At 36.1% G+C, this 19392-nt stretch overlaps 1 protein-coding gene across 1 annotated transcript in view; it reads left to right on the top strand.

Moving 5' to 3' along the window:
- Positions 1-19392, top strand: part of LOC117417161 (protein phosphatase 1L) — a 39172-nt gene that overhangs the window by 10499 nt on the left and 9281 nt on the right. The window lies entirely within an intron of this gene.

Genomic DNA, 19392 nt, shown 5'->3' with positions numbered 1-19392 from the left:
TCACTGAGGAGGGGGCACAATTTGAGAACTGAGGATCTATAATAATATATACTGAATCTAGATTTAAACTGGATTGTCAGGCGTATAACTTTTGAACCCTGAGGTTTTAAGCCAGTAATAAATTCTTCTTAGGTGAGACTGATACCTTGAGGATTAGATCATCATCTGGGAAAGTGTGATTTATGCATCGCGATGAGGGCATTAAGATGGCTACCCTAAGCCAACAACCACCATATTTCAGCTTTCTGAATCTGCGGATAAATCACCATTTAACAAGGTTGTCTGATTCCGATGGGATCATAGTCCAGTAAAAATCTAATTTCAATTGAAGACATGTTGAAAGAACAGTCTCAAGTGATACAATACTGGGCAGAACTGGCGCTTGAACCCTCAGCCTCACCATGGTTTCTGGTGACCTGGACATTCTGAACTGAATGGTGACAAACACACTACATAGACTTTAAAATGAACACTGTAGGTATCCATTATGTTTGTTTTATTGTGACCAGTTAACACTGCATATTTGAAGAAACACATGGTTAAGTTCACGGCTGTAAACCACATGTCGGAAAGCAGCAAGCGTGGAAACTAAACCACACATACGACACTTGGTTTTCCATTTAACAGTGGTCAATGTGAATAGCCTTCTCATTTTCTGGTGGTCGACTGTTCGTTTATATAATGGCCTAGAACAGTGTTTTTAAAATGCAGCCATCATGACTCCTGTCTTGTAATCAACCTTTTGATTGTGCTGGCAAAGGTGCAGCTTTCATTCAGTCCATTTCGTTGCTGCTGTCATGGTTCAGGATTCCATTCCGATCTTTTTACTGCCTCCCTTTATGTAGACTGTACATTCTATTAGACAACCATAGTGAGCTTTAGAGCACTGGCTGGCTGCGCTCTGGGGCCAACACATCTTTGAGCCTAGCTCCCAAACAGACCAGCAGTAGCAGTCAATGGGTCCAGATTCTTCACTCTCATTGCAGTGAAGGTTTCTTTATATTTTGTCTTTGAATATAACTCCCTTGTGGAAATGATTACGGATCGGTGTTGGTAAGATATAAATGCATGTCTGTTCCACAGTGCTTTTTATATGGTTTTTTTGAGAAGGGAAAGTGGGAGATCTAATTTATAATGAACAACGATGAACCTTAAGATAAACAAAACCAGTTTCTGACCCAGCTTACTCTCCATATATATATGAGCAAAATGTTTCTTGTAGCTTCTACAGATTAGAGGCTCCCTTGTTCACAATTCTGTAGTTCAATGCAGTCTATGAAAACAATCTAAAGAGCCACCCCAATCCTTATTACTACTTTTTAAATGGAAGCTTAATGACACATTTGTTATAAGTCAGTAAGCTGTAAACTTGGAGTTAAGCCATTGGTTGTTTGTGCACTAGAAAATATGTCTGGAAATGTAAAGGAATTTAATCAACGTAGTCCAACCAAATTAGATGCGACCTACAGCAAAGGATGCAGCGATTTATCTATAGTAATGTTGTATTTTAAATGTTTGCAGACTGTTTCCTAAAATAGCAAGGAAAGGACCCAGATATTCTCAGTACAATAGCATTTAAAGCAATAGTTACCTTCTCTGGCTTCACTATCCATTTACCAAGGTCACTCAGGAATACAGAGGCAAACCCAGCAATCAGCCTGCAGTAATCTGTATCTCGAACCATTAGACCACACTGCCATGATTTATACTCCACTTGGAAGCCAAAGAGAATGCAATTATATTTGGTCATACTTTTTCGGTTTTCATTTTCAACATCATAAAACTTTTATCTCTAAATTTACTGAGTACTTAAATGTACAGGACTTTACTGTGCAAGGCTTATTAAATAGTTTTAGTGACTTGTACTAGAACAATGTATAACAATGGGATTGGTGTTCTCTCCTGTAACACAAGAGGGGTTGGCCGTTTAGAGAAGAGCTTTTGCTGTTGGTATGCAGGGGTCTGTGATTTTTTTAAAGAAATTTCTTGTGTGTGGGACAAAATGCTAGAAAAATCTACTTGTCCTTCTTAAAAATCTACTTGCCCCCTCCCCGTCACATAAAACACACACAAAAAAGTAAACTATAACTTTTAGGATTTTGGTTTTATTTAACAGTGAACACAATCCCTCAATTAGTGATTAACAGGGGCGGATCTAGCCTTGTAGCTTGACGGATTCACAAAATTCTTTGAGAAGGTTCTCTGTGACCCCACCTCAACACATTTATAACATACTTCAGGAAATTCCTTTCAGTGCAGTTTGGAAACACATTTGCTTGTAAATTTAAGTAACATACTGTGGCAATGTGCCCCGCCCCTGTGTGCATATTATGTGTTGTATGTTGCGTGCGTGTGTTAATGTTGGTGTATAGTCATTGGTACACGGGATATAAACGGGTCTGTGTTTCACGTGTATTTAAAAAGTGTAGATTTGTATTTAGGCACGAGGAGAGCACAAATCACTTCACGTGCTGGTTAAATGTAATATGTGAGCACGGGGTTGCACAGAATTAATTCACGTGCTGGGATTCAAGTGAATAATTAATTAGTAATTGAATCCCAGCACAACAGTATATATAGATGCACGTTTCTTTCACTCGGGGTTAGGTGTTCGGTGAGTGGAGAACGGGTTTGGAGACGGAGGTAATTGTAAAAGTAAAATAAGTAGTAAAAGAAGCTCACCGTGTTTGTCTGCATAGTTCGTTTTGTTTGTCTGTTTATTTTGGCTCAAGTGCCGTGTCCTGTGTTTTTGTTGCAAACCTTTTTATTTTCTGTTCTGTTTATTAAATGCTGAGCGCGATCACGCGCCCAGCTTCACCAAACCACATCTCTCTGTTTATTTATTTCCTGGCTCTGGTCTGACGCCACCCACTCCGGCCTTCTTTGTGACACATACCAAGAGTACAACTAGAATAAGCAATATTTGGAGTTACTCAATCTGTTTTTTTTTTTTTCCCCCCACTCTTTCTCTATAAGCTGAATTCAACTCCTGATGTGCAGGTGTTTTAGTTTGTTGCATCACAGACACAAAATCATTGCCAACTATTACTGCTGCTTTGTGGAATTCTGATTTTTCTTAACGTTCTTTCAGTTGTGTAACTGTGAACCCCTGATTTTTAAAGCACTTGTGTAGCACCCTGCATTTTTTACTGTTTTTTTTTTTACCAAAATGCACACAATATTTACAGTAGGCTCCATCAAATTCTGCAAAGACAAAATTAATTTTTTTCTTTTGTTTATTTCTATTATATCCTTTTATTATTTATTTATTTATTTATTTATTTATTTATTTATTTATTTATGTGTTTATTTATTTTTAAACAGTGTACAACATTTTACAGCAATTTTTCCTCCTAACATCTTGTCCCATGATGGCTAACTGGAACACTGCTGCAGCAGGGTGATCCTGGCACAATTCTTTCCCTGTACTACTCTCACTGAAAAATTAATATATAAATGAGTTGATACATAGTTTTTTTTTTTTTGTTTTTGTTTTTGTTTTTTTTAATCTAGCATTTTAAATAATAAAAAAAAACAATGTAAATATGGTTAAATGGCAAACTAGGTTAGCAACATTAAAATCGAAATAAGAAAAAAATAATCATTAAATTTTTTGCCAGGGAAAGTTTGTTATGAAATGCTTCTAACAGAGAGCGAAACATTCAGATACATGTACATTACCGTGTATTCAAGGATTGTCCACTTAAATCAGCACATGGACAGTGGGTTCTCCTACATCCCAAACTAAACTAGCATTGTATTAAAAAGCTTTGCCCAGCATACTGACTTCAAAATAAAAAACATAGTAAAACTCTGCTCACGTCAGCAGAAGATGCATTAAGTAGATAATCTGAGGGATTGATAGCACTGAAATTGACATTAATCACGGCTGCAGATCAAGTGCTAGTGGTTGCATTCCTTATAGTGCTAAATGTAAGCTTTCACTGATTTATATGAGAGATGTACAGTATGCTACTGGCATCACATATATTATCCCTTGCATGCTGTCAGATGTTCTTAAACTAGACATCTATAGCTTGCAGTTTTACGGAACTGACATTTTAAATCCCATCTCAGGCCGTCATGCAGTCTTTATATATGTGTGCAAATAACTCATGTCATCATGACTTTAAAAATAGAGAAAATGTCAAGGCTTTTGGAAAGATGAGCTGAAGAAACTGGGAATGGATGGATCTAAACCACGGCACTATAGAAAGGTTTTCCGCACTAAATTGTCACTGAGTATCAAGTATTCGTGGTACAGGTCTCTAATCACATTTGACAAGGCAGAGCAAGACCTTTGCATAAATACAAACAGAAATAATTTCCATACTCTAAAAATGTGTTTTTGGCTAGAATTTAGTTCACATAAGCCCCCTGTTACAAATAGATTGAGATAGCTCTTGATTTCTACTGACCTCTGCTGAAATATAGCTGATGACCCCAGGGTGAGAGGCTTCATGTTGCAGCCCACTGCCAATCCACTCAGCCCCCAGTGAGCTGCTTTGTGGGGATATAAGGAGAAGTCGGGTTGGGTGTTTAGTGTACCGCACGGTACTGTCTATAGTAATTAGGTGGGTTGCAGCTTTATTGGCTAAAATAATTAAACATGGTTTGAAACCATTTTGTCTTTTGCTTCCAGAGTCATCAGTCAAGCTTTAAAGGATATAATAGGTTCCTTAGGGGTTTATACCAGCCTAATGTGCTGTTAAATGTTCTGATAATGTTAGAGACCTATAGTCCTATGAAACAGCAAATGTGCAATTAACTACTCCTGAAATGATCATACTTGCACTTTTTTTTGTGTTTGAACCAGAGCAAATCTGACCTGACCAAGTCAAGTGCCTGTATTCTTGTTTTATCAGCGTTTTTAATTTTCATAAATCCATCCCTTTTTCATTCCATAAGCTTTTGTGGCTGACTTCACATTATTGATTGCAGCAAGCTCTGCAGAATCTATTACTGCATTTGCATTTCAGAACTATTGCTTGAACAGTGAACATAGTAACAGATTGGGTTCCTTTCAGGTCATTCCAGCTCAAGTGCACCTAATTCTTAGACAGTGCTTTCTCCATTTGTGGATGATGATACAAAAAAAAACACAACATCCCTTTTTTTTTTACCTTTCAAGGGTGTTTCTAACAAAAAAAAGAGTTGGGTAAATCCCATTGGTCTGCTTGAGCTGGAATGACCCTTTTCAAGTGGAGAATATCAACAACCACCACCCACCACCACCATCTACTAGCCTGTCTACACAAACTGCAATCTGAGAGAAATACTGTATTACCTTACCAAAAAAAAAAGCAGTTTCCATGTTAAGTGGATTAGTGCTGGTACTTTAATAATATGTGAAATTGCCCTTTTCCTCCTTAGGGGTGGTACAGTATGAATCCCATTTGATTCCTTTTGGGAATTGAATGGCCATTTTGTAGGAATGTATATGGGAGGAAAGGAATGTGCTACTTGATTGCTGTACTTTTGGGAGATAAAGATTTTTTTATCTTCATTGGACATACTGTTTGTATTAATATTCATGCATGAAGTCCCTTTTTTTTTAAATTGTGTTAAAAAAAAACATTTATACATGACCGAGCTTATTACTCTAAAATATCAACAGTAGCTACCCTTTATACATGGGAACAAAAAACACTTAAGTGTGTTGTTCCTACATTGCCTTTTTAGAGGACATTTGTTTTAACTCAGAAGATCGACAACATTGTATAGGTCAGGAAAACACCAATATTCTTGATGTGACCAAGTAGAAAGTTAGTAAAAGGCAATACATGTTTCAATTAAATGTTTTAAATCCTGCTATCTGTTATAATGAAAATGATATTTCCCATTGTCAGGCACAGTTAACACTACTCCGTCCCTAAAGACAAATGTACTGTTTGCGTAACTGTGTGGAGCCATGTTTCCACCACAAAACCAGTCTATAAAAGTCTCGTCTCTTTTCAGTATCAAACTCGGACTGCTGTCGCCTGCTACTTTATGTTACAAAGGTCAAAGATCACAAGATCTCAGAACGTTGTATTTAAGATTTTTACTGTCGGTTCAGATTGTGTAATTGATCTGCTTGCCAATAGAAACGAACAGGATTTATTTCAAGTCGCTTTTTATATTATTTGGATCTATGAGAGACTTATCTGCCAGCTTGCTTCTCTCAAATGTATTTGTGTTTTTAATTTAACATGATGTTTGTAAAAGCAATTTGGTGGTTAGAACTCTGCGGTGGTTCTGACCGAATGGAATGTATTATTGAAATGAAGTGTTATCAATGTATCCCGTCATCCTTGGAAAGATAGATTTAGATGGAAATGTTTCAGATGATACACAGTGCCCTGGAATTCAAAGGCAGACCATTTTAAGTGCCACTTGATTTATTCATCAGCCATTTTACTACCAGCCAATCATTCAAAATTATTATTATTATTTATTTCTTAGCAGACGCCCTTATCCGGGGCGACTTACAATCGCAAGCAAATACAAATACATTCAAGTGTTACAATACAAGTAATACAATAAGAGCAAGAAATACAATAATTTTTGTTCAATTTTTAAAAATATTTTTTTGATCTAGCATACATGTTTTAAGATATATTTGGTTAAAGTATTTTTATTTATCATTTTGTTTTATTTTACCACCTCATTTCTCAAATCAGTAAGACGATGACCATGCAGTATATTAAACTTTAAATGAAAGCCAAGTGTTCTTAATCAGATCAGAAATAAGGATAAGTAAAACCACATGCTGTCTGTAATAATACATGCAATCATTCTCAGTTAGAAGGTAACAGAGGGGCATTTTGTATTTTGATAAATGGTTAGTGTTAAGCAATCTCGAATATATTGTGTTGTGTTTTTTGGAGAGCACCTGGTTGGTTCTCAGAAAGATTAATGAGGTTTCAGAGGTGTAGGATGAAGGTCTGAATTTATACCAAGGTTATGCATTGCTGTATTTATTACAACTTGCCTGAAGTTCTGGAACTTATTGTATCATTAATTATCTCCTCAGATTGTCTTCCTTTTGTCGGCTTCGGAGTAAAAAAAAAAACCAAACATTCGCTTGTGTCTCATTTTCTTTTTGTTCTGCTGGCTGAGGATGTAATGCAGTAAAGTACTGAAACAAATGAGGAACTTGACGTTTGTCGCTCGCCCACGCCACAGCTGTTACAAAAAGGGCAAATACTTTAAGATATTACATAGATGGCTGAGGTTGACTCACTTAACCACACATGCACTCATTTATACTTCAAATATGTGTTTCTCAAAACGTTAGATCACTGGTGTTAAAGATTAAAATGGAGCTGGGTTCCTTTATGCATATTTGCTTACGATTGTAAGTCGCCCTGGATAAGGGCGTCTGCTAAGAAATAAATAATAATAATAATAATAATAATAATAATCTAGTGATCCAAGCCTGTTTTAATATAGATTTTTCTATCAAGTTGTCCATACTACTTTGAAAAGGGTTTGTTCTCAAGTACAGTATAAAGAAACCTTCATATCATATTTCCTATTGAAAATAATGTTTATCTGAATTATGTTGATTACCAGGTAGATCCAGATCTATTGTAACCTAAAGTCTGTTGTTTTGAAGAAGCATTTCTCAAGTGTTGCTGTATGTTTACAAGAAACCTTGGAGGAATCATGCAGTGTTATGCAGTGTTGGCATTAAATACTCCCCACACACTGCAGTAGAAAGATAGCAAAACGATAGGCATTACTATTTTTCAATTATTGATCCGCCTAATTTCCTGCAACAGTAGGTTTATATCATTTTCATTATTCTGTTTTTTCCACGGTGTCGATAAACAGTTTTTTGTTAAAAAAAAAGAAAAGGTTTTCTTTATCTGAAGCAATCCATCCAGTTGGGCATTTTTCAGTATACCAGTATTTCTTCTGGCACGATTGCTTTTGCAAATAGATATCTGATTTGGCAGGGCATTAGACTCATTATTATTATTATTATTTTAATTTGTTTTTTTATTGAAGTAAAATAATCATGTAATATAAATACCAAGCAATAAAAAAATGCATAAGGAGGGCCTTGAATTTTGTTTATTCAAAACACATCAAAATCCCAGTCCCATTGATCTTTTATTTAATAGTGATTTACTAATTTCACAATCCTTATGAATTCATAATATCGCCATGCTTTGCCTAGTCCACTATTAATTTAAATAGAATATGGGCCTTTAGTTTCCAACTATGAGCCGAGGTCTGCAGTTCACATGTGTTTTATGAATCAGTTAAGAAAGTCCATAGCGCATAGTTTTATATAGTGATTTTTTTTTTTTTTTTGATTTTGCACCTTTTGGTTGTTTTCCTTGTTTACCTAGGGGTGAAATACTGGTGGGATTAGTTTTGAGTTAGAGTGGTGGTACTGGTAATCGGATCAGTTCTGTTTAAAAAGAGTGGAAAATGCTCTTTTTGAAGCCCCCTCTCTCACTTTTTAAGGTGTACTGAGGAATATCGATAAACGGATTAAAAAAGTGACCAAGCTTTCTGCAATATAATAAAATAAGTCCTAGTTACATATGAATGTGCTGGTGTACGGAAGGCTTACAGAACTGTCCAAGACATCCCTCTCTGTGGAATGCAGCCTTGCTTGTAGAACTAAAATCCCAAAAGTGACACAATTACAGAAAGGTCAAACGCAAGAGTCGCAGGAGATTGTCTTCTGATTGAATGAGAACAATAAGCCTGTTCTGACACCAGAGTCAATCCCATTAAAAGTTTTTACTGCAAACCTAAAGTGAGGATGCACTGCAGATTTGATGAGAATTACATTAAAGGAATCCATTACAATGCATAGCTTTTTTTTTTTTTTTTTTTTTTAATTGTGCAGCTGTTTTGCAGGCAGTGTGGCCAAACTGAGGTCCTGCTTTTTATAATGTAGTAGCAGCTTAACTTAATTGGTGAACCTAAAGTCTTTTTCATCTCCTTGTGTATTCGACCAAGCAGCTACTGTATAGAACGGCTTCTCTGGACTTTACATGGACATGAGATGCACTATGTGAACTGAGTAAATCAAATTAAATTTTTCCTAACTGTTTAATCAAGTCTGATATGAGTTAATTATATCTAGGAGGAGGGGTGGGGGGGAAACATGGTACATTTTCTCAATTTACCTCTAGAGGGCGCTTTATTAAAAGTCACTGGCATCAACACCTGTTGGGTAAGGCTTGGCATTTAGGACTAGTCATCAACTGTTGATTTTGCTTAGTAACTGGATCAACAGCCATGATAAACTCCCAGTACTAAGACCTAAATCTGGACTACAACACTTCCCCAGAGCAGTTTTCCTACAACACTCTGTTCAAAGATTTACACAAGTGATTTATGACTTTGGAGGTTGGATGTATACAGTTGAAACTAACGGCTATAAAAAAAGGCAATAAAGAGAAACTACCCTGCAGACTTAAAGTGGTTAGAAATCATCAGCGTGTTGCCCTTTCAGAGCTGTCAAAGAAGTACGACAGTAGCCTGTAGATTAGTCTCGACTGCCTGAGTGAAAATAGAATTCAAAATAAAGTAAATAGAGCAGACCTAAAGTTGAAGTGAATAGATAAAGCATTAACAAGCAGGACTTGGGTAAACCAATCCTAGAGAAACATATCTGCTGTGTTTATTAACATGGCTGATTGTGAAATACAGCTATGTTCTGAAATGGTGGTGCCAGGTACCAATGGTCTGGCAGTGGTTACCCATAAACCAGAAGTACATGTTTAGATACAAATAGCTGGGTATGATTCACATGGATGTTAAGCTGAATAAATAGTTTTTATACTGTTGTTTCCTATACTATTTTTATATGAGAGCGAGCCACTGAAATGGTTTGTTCAATAGACCTCATGCCGCATTTCTTTGAAACTACTTTTCCTACTACTGGGAATTGATCTTTTGAATAAGCTACTGTTTTAAGAGTCATTTGGACTGTGCCCAGGAAAACACTGTGACCTGCACAGGCAGCTGCAGAAGTGAGGGGTCTATTGAAAGCACAGCCTGTGCTCTGGCACTAATTCTCCCCAATCTCCCAAACCATTTTAGAATCATATATTTAACGAATGACTTCATGTACAGTATACTGTCATGCTGCTCCTATTTAAACGCAGTAACTGAGAGGGGCAGGCACTTGTTTATTTTCAGTACACAAGCTTTTGGTTTTATACCACTTGCTTTGCAGCAGCTCCAAAGATATCCTTTTAAAGTAAGACTTCTTGGACTCTTGACAGGAGGGTTGTGGTTTCAATCCCAGGTGGAGGACGCTGCTGCTGTACCCTTGAGCAAGGTACTTTACCTAGATTGCTCCAGTAAAAACCCAACTTTATAAATGGGTAATTGTATGTAAAAATAATGTGATATCTTGTAACAATTGTAAGTCACCCTGGATAAGGGTGTCTGCTAAGAAATAAATAATAATAATAATGTTTGTGTGGGGAAGATCGTTTCACAAGCATTGTTCACAGTTTGCACAACAAATAAAATGATGCCTGTCCAAAAGCAGATGGTGTTGCTATATATATATATATATATATATATATATATATATATATATATATATATATATATATATATATATAATATAGCAATAATGAGAGAGAACCCTCAACTGTTGACCAGCACAAAATGTGAGCAGCCAACATTTATTGTCTCCCTGCAGAGCTATTTAAATTGGTCAATCTAATGATATAACTTTATAGATCCTTTGCTAATAAAAGCATGGGCTGATTTACAGTTTAACAACTTGAGTTTCTCAATAATTCAGCTTAATGCAGAACACAGGTATGTGTAGCCAGTATTTCAAAATGCATTTTTTATCATGCTTAACCACAGATCCACTTAAAAAAAAAAAAAAAAAAAATTGGATTTTCCTGACTCCTAACTTCTGCAGATCTCTGACAACAGATGAAAATACATAGCACACACTGAAGAGTACCCTTCCTGTCGCATAGGGATCTGGAGATTCTTGGTAAGTGGGTTTCACATCAGTAATCGGTAACTGTCGCTTCTATCCCAAGATGATGATTTAATATGTTTTGTTTTGGTTTTTTTGTCAAAGTTAAAATGCTTCCCTGTGGCTTTGAAGCTTTTTGCAAAAAGACGTACTGTAATATATTCAGTTTTCTTCTGATTATAAACTGAAAAGTCGTAGTTCATCCCCAAAGTGAGTCAATGAACGGCAACAAAACCATTAGCATTTAAAGGAAGGTTCTTAATTTAGCACCGTAATTCTATAATTGAGTAGACATTTAATACAGTATAGCATGGGAATTTAAGTATCTCAGTTTAAATTACTTTCAATCTGTTGCATTTATCACATTTCTTATATACTGGATTGCTGCAAAATGGAAGCCACTGGATTTCCACAGACATTTACAGCAGTGGAAGTTGAGCACACTAGGGCAGTACTACTGTAAGTACTATGACCTGGTATTCAAGGGATGCTAACATTTAGCATTCATAGGGATACAAAACAAATACGCTGAAATTAATTGGGGAAAGGAACTGCAATCAAGCATTGTCTGGTTGTGCTTAACAGTCATTTTAGTTATTTGTAATAATAAAAACACAAACAAATACAATTATTGTTTCTATGGTTCTGATTCTGAAACATGGACATTCTTATGGAAATAATGATGCAGAGTACTATAAAAAAAAATGATAAAGGATCCCGCTTGACCTTTTTGGTTTTGAAATACAAGAAATTAATCTTTTGTTTTGAAGAGTAGAATCTTTTAGAAGCCACAGTGCTGTGTTTTTTTTTTTTTTTCCCCTCCAAAGCCCAATGAAGATTCGTTACTGTGTGGGCAGGGAACAATGCAGCACGGGGGATTTCAGCAAAACAAGAATTTATATTTCTATTGTAGAACTCTAAATAAAGCTCATAGTCACTTAATGAAAACTAACCTACCACAACAGGACCACACAGGATACTAATGAAATAGCCTAAGCATGAGTTCAAATTAGAGGGGCTGTGTTTTTAAAGTGACATATCATTTGTGACCCCCCCCTGTCCAATACATAATACACTTTGTGTTTCCATCTTCAGGAAGTAAGAAAGTAAAGGGTTTGGTTATAATGTCGAAATGAGTGTTTAAATGGTTTGGGATCTCAAAAGCAGTTGAAACCATTTTTAGTGTAAATTCCATAACCGTATCTTATTTTACAGGTGAAGTGGCAACAACTTCATGTATGTCCAGTACCTTTGTTGCCCAGTTCCAGTACCTTTGCTGCCAGAGGCAGTGAGAAACCTTGTTTAAAGAAATTCTCTTTCACCTGCCTTCTTGGTGAGATGTGGCTGGGGTATAATAAGGTTCGCCTGGCAGATCCGTGGATGTCTGCCCAGCTAGCATCGAGATCAGGGTTATTAATAGAATCTGTACTACATTCATCCCCTGAGCACCTTCCTATATTGAATAGTTTGAGTCTGCAGCCTTTCTTTTATTAAGAGACATAAAAATATTTTTTTCTTTTAAGATTCAGAAGTTTTTTATCACAAAAAATAGCTTTTTGGGGAGGGGGGCTCAGATTCATTTTTATTAAAGTTTTTCACAGAATGAAAATAGCTTTGCTGTTTGCTGATCCCAGGACAATCTTCATTGTGAATATCCTAAATGCCAAACTCCTTTTTTTTTTTTTTTTATTCAGTGTTTACTGTACTGTATGAGGCGAGTTGCACTGCCAGTAATTTTGCACACTTGGACTGTGCTGCTTGTAAACAAAATACTGGCTTGCTATTCCAATTTACAAAAACGGGTTAGTGGAGCAAGAAAGCCAGTCTCTGCTTGACACGACGATGGATGGTATTCTATAGGGAGCCCGATTCTAAAGGCAGATTAATGACAGTCAATTCAGTTGTGTTGTGCATTAGAGAGCTACTGTATTTGCATCCAGAAACACTTCTTGACATTTTGAAACCACATTTAATATGCAAAGACTTTATTTTGTTACAGGAATGATCGCCTCATGCCAGCATACAGAAATCACAGTGCAGTACTAATATAAGCATTAATTAGCCCTGTACCAAAGAATTTGCACAGAATTACGTGACCTGAAATCCCTGACCATACCTTTATCCATTTTAGATAATTTGAAAAGGGAATTGAATAAATTAAGTTCCCAAAACACTTTTTAAAATTATTCTTCTTCATTCAAGCAGAGCTGTAAGTCATGTTAAGTAAAACACTATTCGAAAGGTCTAAACTGTGGTTGATTGATCTAAAAATTGTCTTTGCTATCGTTTTAGAGACCTCTTTACTGTAACATTTTACAGGAAACACCTAAAATACAGCACATGCCAGCTATTTTCAGCATGTATACCTCTCAGGCCAAATGTATGATGGTGTGTGTTATGTGGTTTGAGATACTAATAATGTTGAGGCTAAATATTGCAACATTTTTAAACTCTTTATTTGCTGTGTGAAGTACACAGCCAGTTGTGTGTTGATGTGTCTCTGAGATGTACTGAAGCAACAGATGTGAACTTGAAAGGCTTACTGGGTTAGCCTTGCAACAGAAGAATTTAGTTATTGATTTGGATAACTCAAATAATAAGCCTGTTTCAAGTGGCAGGTGCTACCCTTGAAAGCCATTCAATTAAAGGACACATAAGGACCTTTTTATTTTATTGTGTTACATGTTCCCATGTGTTGCTACAACTGTTTACGTAAGGTGTGTGATTTTATTTTTATTTTTTGTATTATTATTTTTTTACATTTTGACCACTTTTTTAAACTTTTAAATTGCATTCCCTGCCTCAAGATGGCTTCCCAAGTACCAACATATTTTGCTTGATGCTTGTAGAACTCCTCAACATCTATCCAAACATATCTTTGGGTGATTTTTTGGAGTCCCCCCCCGCAAGTTATTACGGCCTAAACTACAAATAGCAAAAATTCAAATTTCAAGGGGATTTAATGACCAGTGGTGGGACTTGAAACCAAAAGTTTTTCACAGAATTTGGAAGACTGGCTCCTAAGGTTCTTACAGCAGTACTTACATTTGAGGACAAACGTCCCCTACAGGGTAAAGGGTTAAGCAGAAGTTCAAATAAAACTCGCCATTTACCCCTCGTCTGGCAATTTGCCAGAAGTAAGTAGGGTGCTCCTAGTATTTTTTTCTGAAAAGCCCTATTCAATACGAGTACAACAAGGTGCATCTAAATTGCACCCAGGGTGATTTTTCTGGTCAAGGTCCCTTTCTCACTTTAGGTAGACCTTTGCAAGGTCACAGGTCGAAGGGGAATTAAAAAAAAAAAAAAAAAATGGCTGTCATTATTATTATTTGTTTATTTAGCAGATGCCTTTATCCAAGGCGACTTACAGAGACTAGAGTGTGTGAATTATGCATCATCTGCAGAGTCACTTACAATTACGTCTCACCCGAAAGACAGAGCACAAGGAGGTTAAGTGACTTGGTCAGGGTCACACAATGATTCAGTGGCTGAGGTGGGATTTGAACCGGGGACCTCCTGGTTACAAGTCTGTTTCTTTAACCACTGGACCACACAGGGGTGTGAATAGATTAATTTACCGAGATGTAATTGACAGAGCAGTCTACTAATAATAAATTCAAACTTCAAATTACAACTTCAGCAGTTCGCAATCAGTTTTTTTAATTTTGTCTACGCTTCGATGTTAATGTGTGGGTTTATTAACATATCAAGTGACATGGGGGACGTTAATTTACTTGCCATTTTATTCATGAATGATTTGTTTAATTAAAAATGTAATTAATCGATTTTGCAGCAACACCTGAATTTCATATTGGTATGCACTGTGATTTGAACATGAGGAGGAACAATGATGGATCAAGAATACAGACATGTCAAAACCCAGCAGTATCATGACTTACAGTATAGAGAATAACTTTGACATTCACCAAGAACACCAAAAACTCTGTTTCAAAGTTGCTTTAGTTTTAAAAATCAATTTTTTAAACATGTTATTAATGAGGAGCAGTTTATTACAGTAACATGTTAGGGATGCATGACCGTTTTTGAAAAGTGTTTTATGATACTTGCAGTGCTCTAGCATTATTTTACTTGCACATAACAAAATGGAGAAATATTCAGTGCAGTGATTTATGACAGATCCTTAGACAGTTAAGTATAGCACAATTTACTATGGTTAACGCAGCCTAGTAGTGAGTTAACCAAATTTGGAAATGATTAAAACGTAAAGTTACAAGGGAGCATTGTATTATTTTGATAGATATACAACCGGGTGAAAGTTTTCTCCCAGATGCCTGCCCAATGTTCAGCTGTCCACTTTTATTTTCAATTTGATGTTGATAGGAACATAATGTATAAGGAATGACTCACGTAATTATGGATACTAGGCATAAGTCAGATGATGGCTACATATAGGGTAACCATATGCACTCTGTAACACAATGCAAACAGACAAAAGATATACCATACTTTCAACTTGCCTTGCAGAGTTTACAATAAAGCTGATTTGATATGCAGTGCTATAGGAAACTGGCATTTAACAAATAAAAATGACTTTATAATTAGCATCCCAAGAAGAAAAGCCTATGCACCCTGAAAATTTGAAATCAAAATTCCGGAAACCACACTACATTGTACGTGGAGTGGAGTGAACAGTGCCTTTGGAAAGACGGCATCTGAACTCCTCGTTCTGTTTTCTAACACTTGCCTGCTGTCTTGATTTGGAACTGTTTTGCAGCATGCTTTAGCCCCTGGGGTTTACCCAGTCCACGCTTGTGTTGTTGATAAAATGGCTAATCAACACCTGGGTCGTGTCTTTCTGACAGCGTGACATCTGTGTGGCTGCATGAGAGCTCTCTTTGTTGTGTCAAACAGTGAGTTTGGCATGATTCAGAGCCTGTCTTTCATGGCAGGATCAATTGGAATGGTTTCCTAAGTCTTGAATCCGCTGCTCCCATCTCTGCATGCTCATTAGTATACAAACTGTTTTTTTGTTCTCTTATTCAGTGGATCTGAACTGCTGATACTTTCATTCATCGTGTAAACAAATATTTTAATTTTTAATCACTGAGATTTAGCCTTTATAACATACTGTAGTTAAAGGCTTTAGACAAAATATTTACAATGCTTAGTTCCCTACAGTGTAAATATTTGTTGTAATAAATACCAGTTTCTACGCAATTCTGTAATGATGTTATCATTTTATATAAAGTGAAACGGCAGTGAAATTGGAGCATTCTCCTCTTATCTAGTGGATATCTTTTTAATAGCAATACTAATAGATATGATAAGACTAATACCTAGTTGTTTTTTTTTAAAGCAATTAAACAGACTAATGCTTATTTTCATTTACCGGTAAATTGCTTTGTTTGCTTTAAATCTGGTCATATATGATTTTTAAATCAATTCAAATGAGAAAAAAAATGGTAATACTGTAATCCTGGAACAATCCTGGTTGTCATTTGAAGTTGGTTTCTAATCATTCAATCGCAGATTACCAGTGACCCAATGAGAAAGTATGAATTTTGTTTTAGAATGAAGTCATGTTGATTGGAGACTAATGACTACAATGAATCCTACTGATTGCAGAATAAATTAAAGGCTAAGCAGTTTAATAATGATTTGGGGCTAGATGTATTTATTAATTTGTAGACTTAAATAAACATTTGTTAAACAAACAAAAATAAATGAAACGCCCTAAGCCTACTATAGTGCGTATGCAATAACATACACATGCGATTAAAGGAGGCTGGTTTTAGTTATGAAGTAATACAGCTTCAGCAGTGGTTTTATTTTTTAAAGTGAAGAACTGAGCTCTCTTCAGTTCCTGTTTTTCAGCTCCCAGTTCCTTTGAAGAAATTGATATTTTAGAGACACTTAATAATTGTTGTGATTGTTCAACTGCTTTCATTTGAAGCTGATTGAATTGACTAACAGTGACGTCACTTGAAGTAATTTTGTTGCCATTGCGAGAAGCTCATTTTAACAGAACGCCGCGAATTTCAGTGGTGATCAGTGATGCGTTGGAATTAATTTAATGGGAATGGGAATTGGGAATTGGTTTGAAAAAGGAATTGGAAATTGGAACTGGAATTGAAAAAGCAGGAATTTACACCAACCCTGCTTGCTTGCATAAAAATAAAGCTGAATAAATACTGGGGATTTTAGACCACTCTAAATCCAGGCTTTACGAAAAATCATCTCACTAGAGATTGTAAGGATTTTTGCCTATGTATTGCCCTGGCCTTGTAGGGATTAACTGGCTTTTCATAACTCAGAGTGCAGCTGTGGCCTCGGAGGGATGATAAAACCTTTGTTTCTGTTTAATAAGCTGTTTTGAGCCTATGTACAAACCATAATCAAACCAGTTTAAACTGGTTCTAAAACCATTTACTTTTGTTAAGTGACACGCTGTAACTTTAGGTAAGTGTCACGGAACACATAATAACACTATACAATTGGAACACGTAGGCTTTTTCTGATAACCATGCACCTTGTGTGGGGCAGTGTACACACTGTTCCAGTTAAATGGCACAAGCCCTTATTGTTTCATCAGCCTTTGTTCCTTTTCCATTATGCTACTGTTTATTTGTGTTTCCCATTTAAATGGTAAAGAAATCATTGAAACTGTCTGTAAACATTGTGTGATTTTTCTTGTGTTTTAATGTAAGCTCTGAATCAACGCAGGATTAATGAAGTCTTAAAATTAAGCTCTACATAGCTGGTGTGCATCAGCAGTTTGCAATCACCAGCCTTATCGTTCGACCTTGTGATGCATGGGTATGCTGCCTGTGAGACTTGAGCAAAACTCTTATTGTTGTTCTTTAAATGTAACTTCTTGTTATCTGGGTTTCTGCTGACATTGGTAAAGAAAAAAATGCAAATGTGCTTTGTCTCACTCCATGCATCATGTTAGGGAAATAAGACCATTACGTAAGATAGCTGTATATCTGTGCTGTACAAAGTCATTTCTTTGGTCAGGTCGGGTCAACTCAGCTCAGAAACTAACATCTAACTGATTGTGGCTCAGAAACTAACATCTCTGTGCCATGCCGGCTCAGAAAAAAAACAACATTTCTGATGCCACGAAAGCTCAGCTCGGCTCAAAATTAAATAATATATATATACTGATGCCAGCTCAGAACACCATCCACTGAGACTTGTGTGTGAGATCACTGATGTATCACCTTTGATTTGCTTTGTTCCTGCTTGCATTTTGATTCCTGAATAAACTATTTGATTAACTTTACCGGAAGAGTAATTATTTAAGAAGAAATTGAACCTCTTACAAGATGCTCTACTATATAAACTAATGCACATGCAAGAAGGATTAACTTTAGGTTAATGTTGGTGTAGACCTTCATAATAGTGGATTATGGTACTGCAAGTACATCATTGCATGGTGAAATAATGCAGGCTCTGCATCCTCGCAGTTGTATTTACAGTTGTCAGTATGGTCTTTCGGAAAAGAGCATGTAAATATTTAGAGACGCAGTGGGTCACTGTGGGAATGTTTTTCGATGGTCTGGATATTTAGAGGATGTAATACAGTCAGACCGGTGGGGTGGTTCTATATTTAAACCATGTATGAAAATAAGCCAGGCCAGGGTATGCCATCATCATCACAAATGCCTTTTAACCTGAGTCACTTCCTTCACATATAACCATACACTCAAGCAATGACAGGTTAGGGTACAAAACATGGTTTTACAAAACATTTCATAAATAACTGGAAAACATATTCATGCTTCATTGGTCTGTTCTAATTATTAATATTAAGAAGGCACACTTTATTGAAGATTGATAGGCACTGTGCCTTGGAGTTTATTTGTCATCATTTTGTGACAGTGTCTCCCCCTAGCTGTTGTTGAATAAAACACTATCTGTTCTGCAATCTTGTTATTAAATGGTTTTGCATGACAAATTGTACTTTCAGTGATTTGGAAGTACTTATTACACTTATTTCACAAAAACTCCTATTTCTGGTTGTCTGTTATTTTTCCAGTCCATGTCCTACAGCTTTTACAATAGATTTCAAAGATCAGGTTGTGTTCAAACTGCGAAAAAGGCCATTTACTACCATCTTTAAGTTAGTACAGCAGCAGTAGTAATGAAACAAATCTGTTCTACTGAATTGGATTTTTATTTAATAAAATACAGGTGTTTTACCATACCATTTGATAATGTATTTTAACTGAAATGCAATAGCATACTCTACAAAGCAAAACATAAATGATTGATGAATGTGTTTTCCATGTTCCATTTCTGGATGAGTTATCAAACAAGCCAACCTTTCAAGAGTTTCAGTGTTTTAATAGAACATTGAAGATTATCAACCAGTCAGGTTTCCTTTCTGAATGTGGAATATAATGTGTGGTTAAAGTTAATCAGACATTCTGTAGTGTAGAGAATCTTTGATGCGGTAATCAGAAAGA

This window comes from Acipenser ruthenus, chromosome 12, assembly GCF_902713425.1.
Source record: "Acipenser ruthenus chromosome 12, fAciRut3.2 maternal haplotype, whole genome shotgun sequence".
In the NCBI taxonomy this organism is placed as follows: Eukaryota; Metazoa; Chordata; class Actinopteri; order Acipenseriformes; family Acipenseridae; genus Acipenser; species Acipenser ruthenus.
This window is presented reverse-complemented; position numbering and strand designations above follow the sequence as displayed.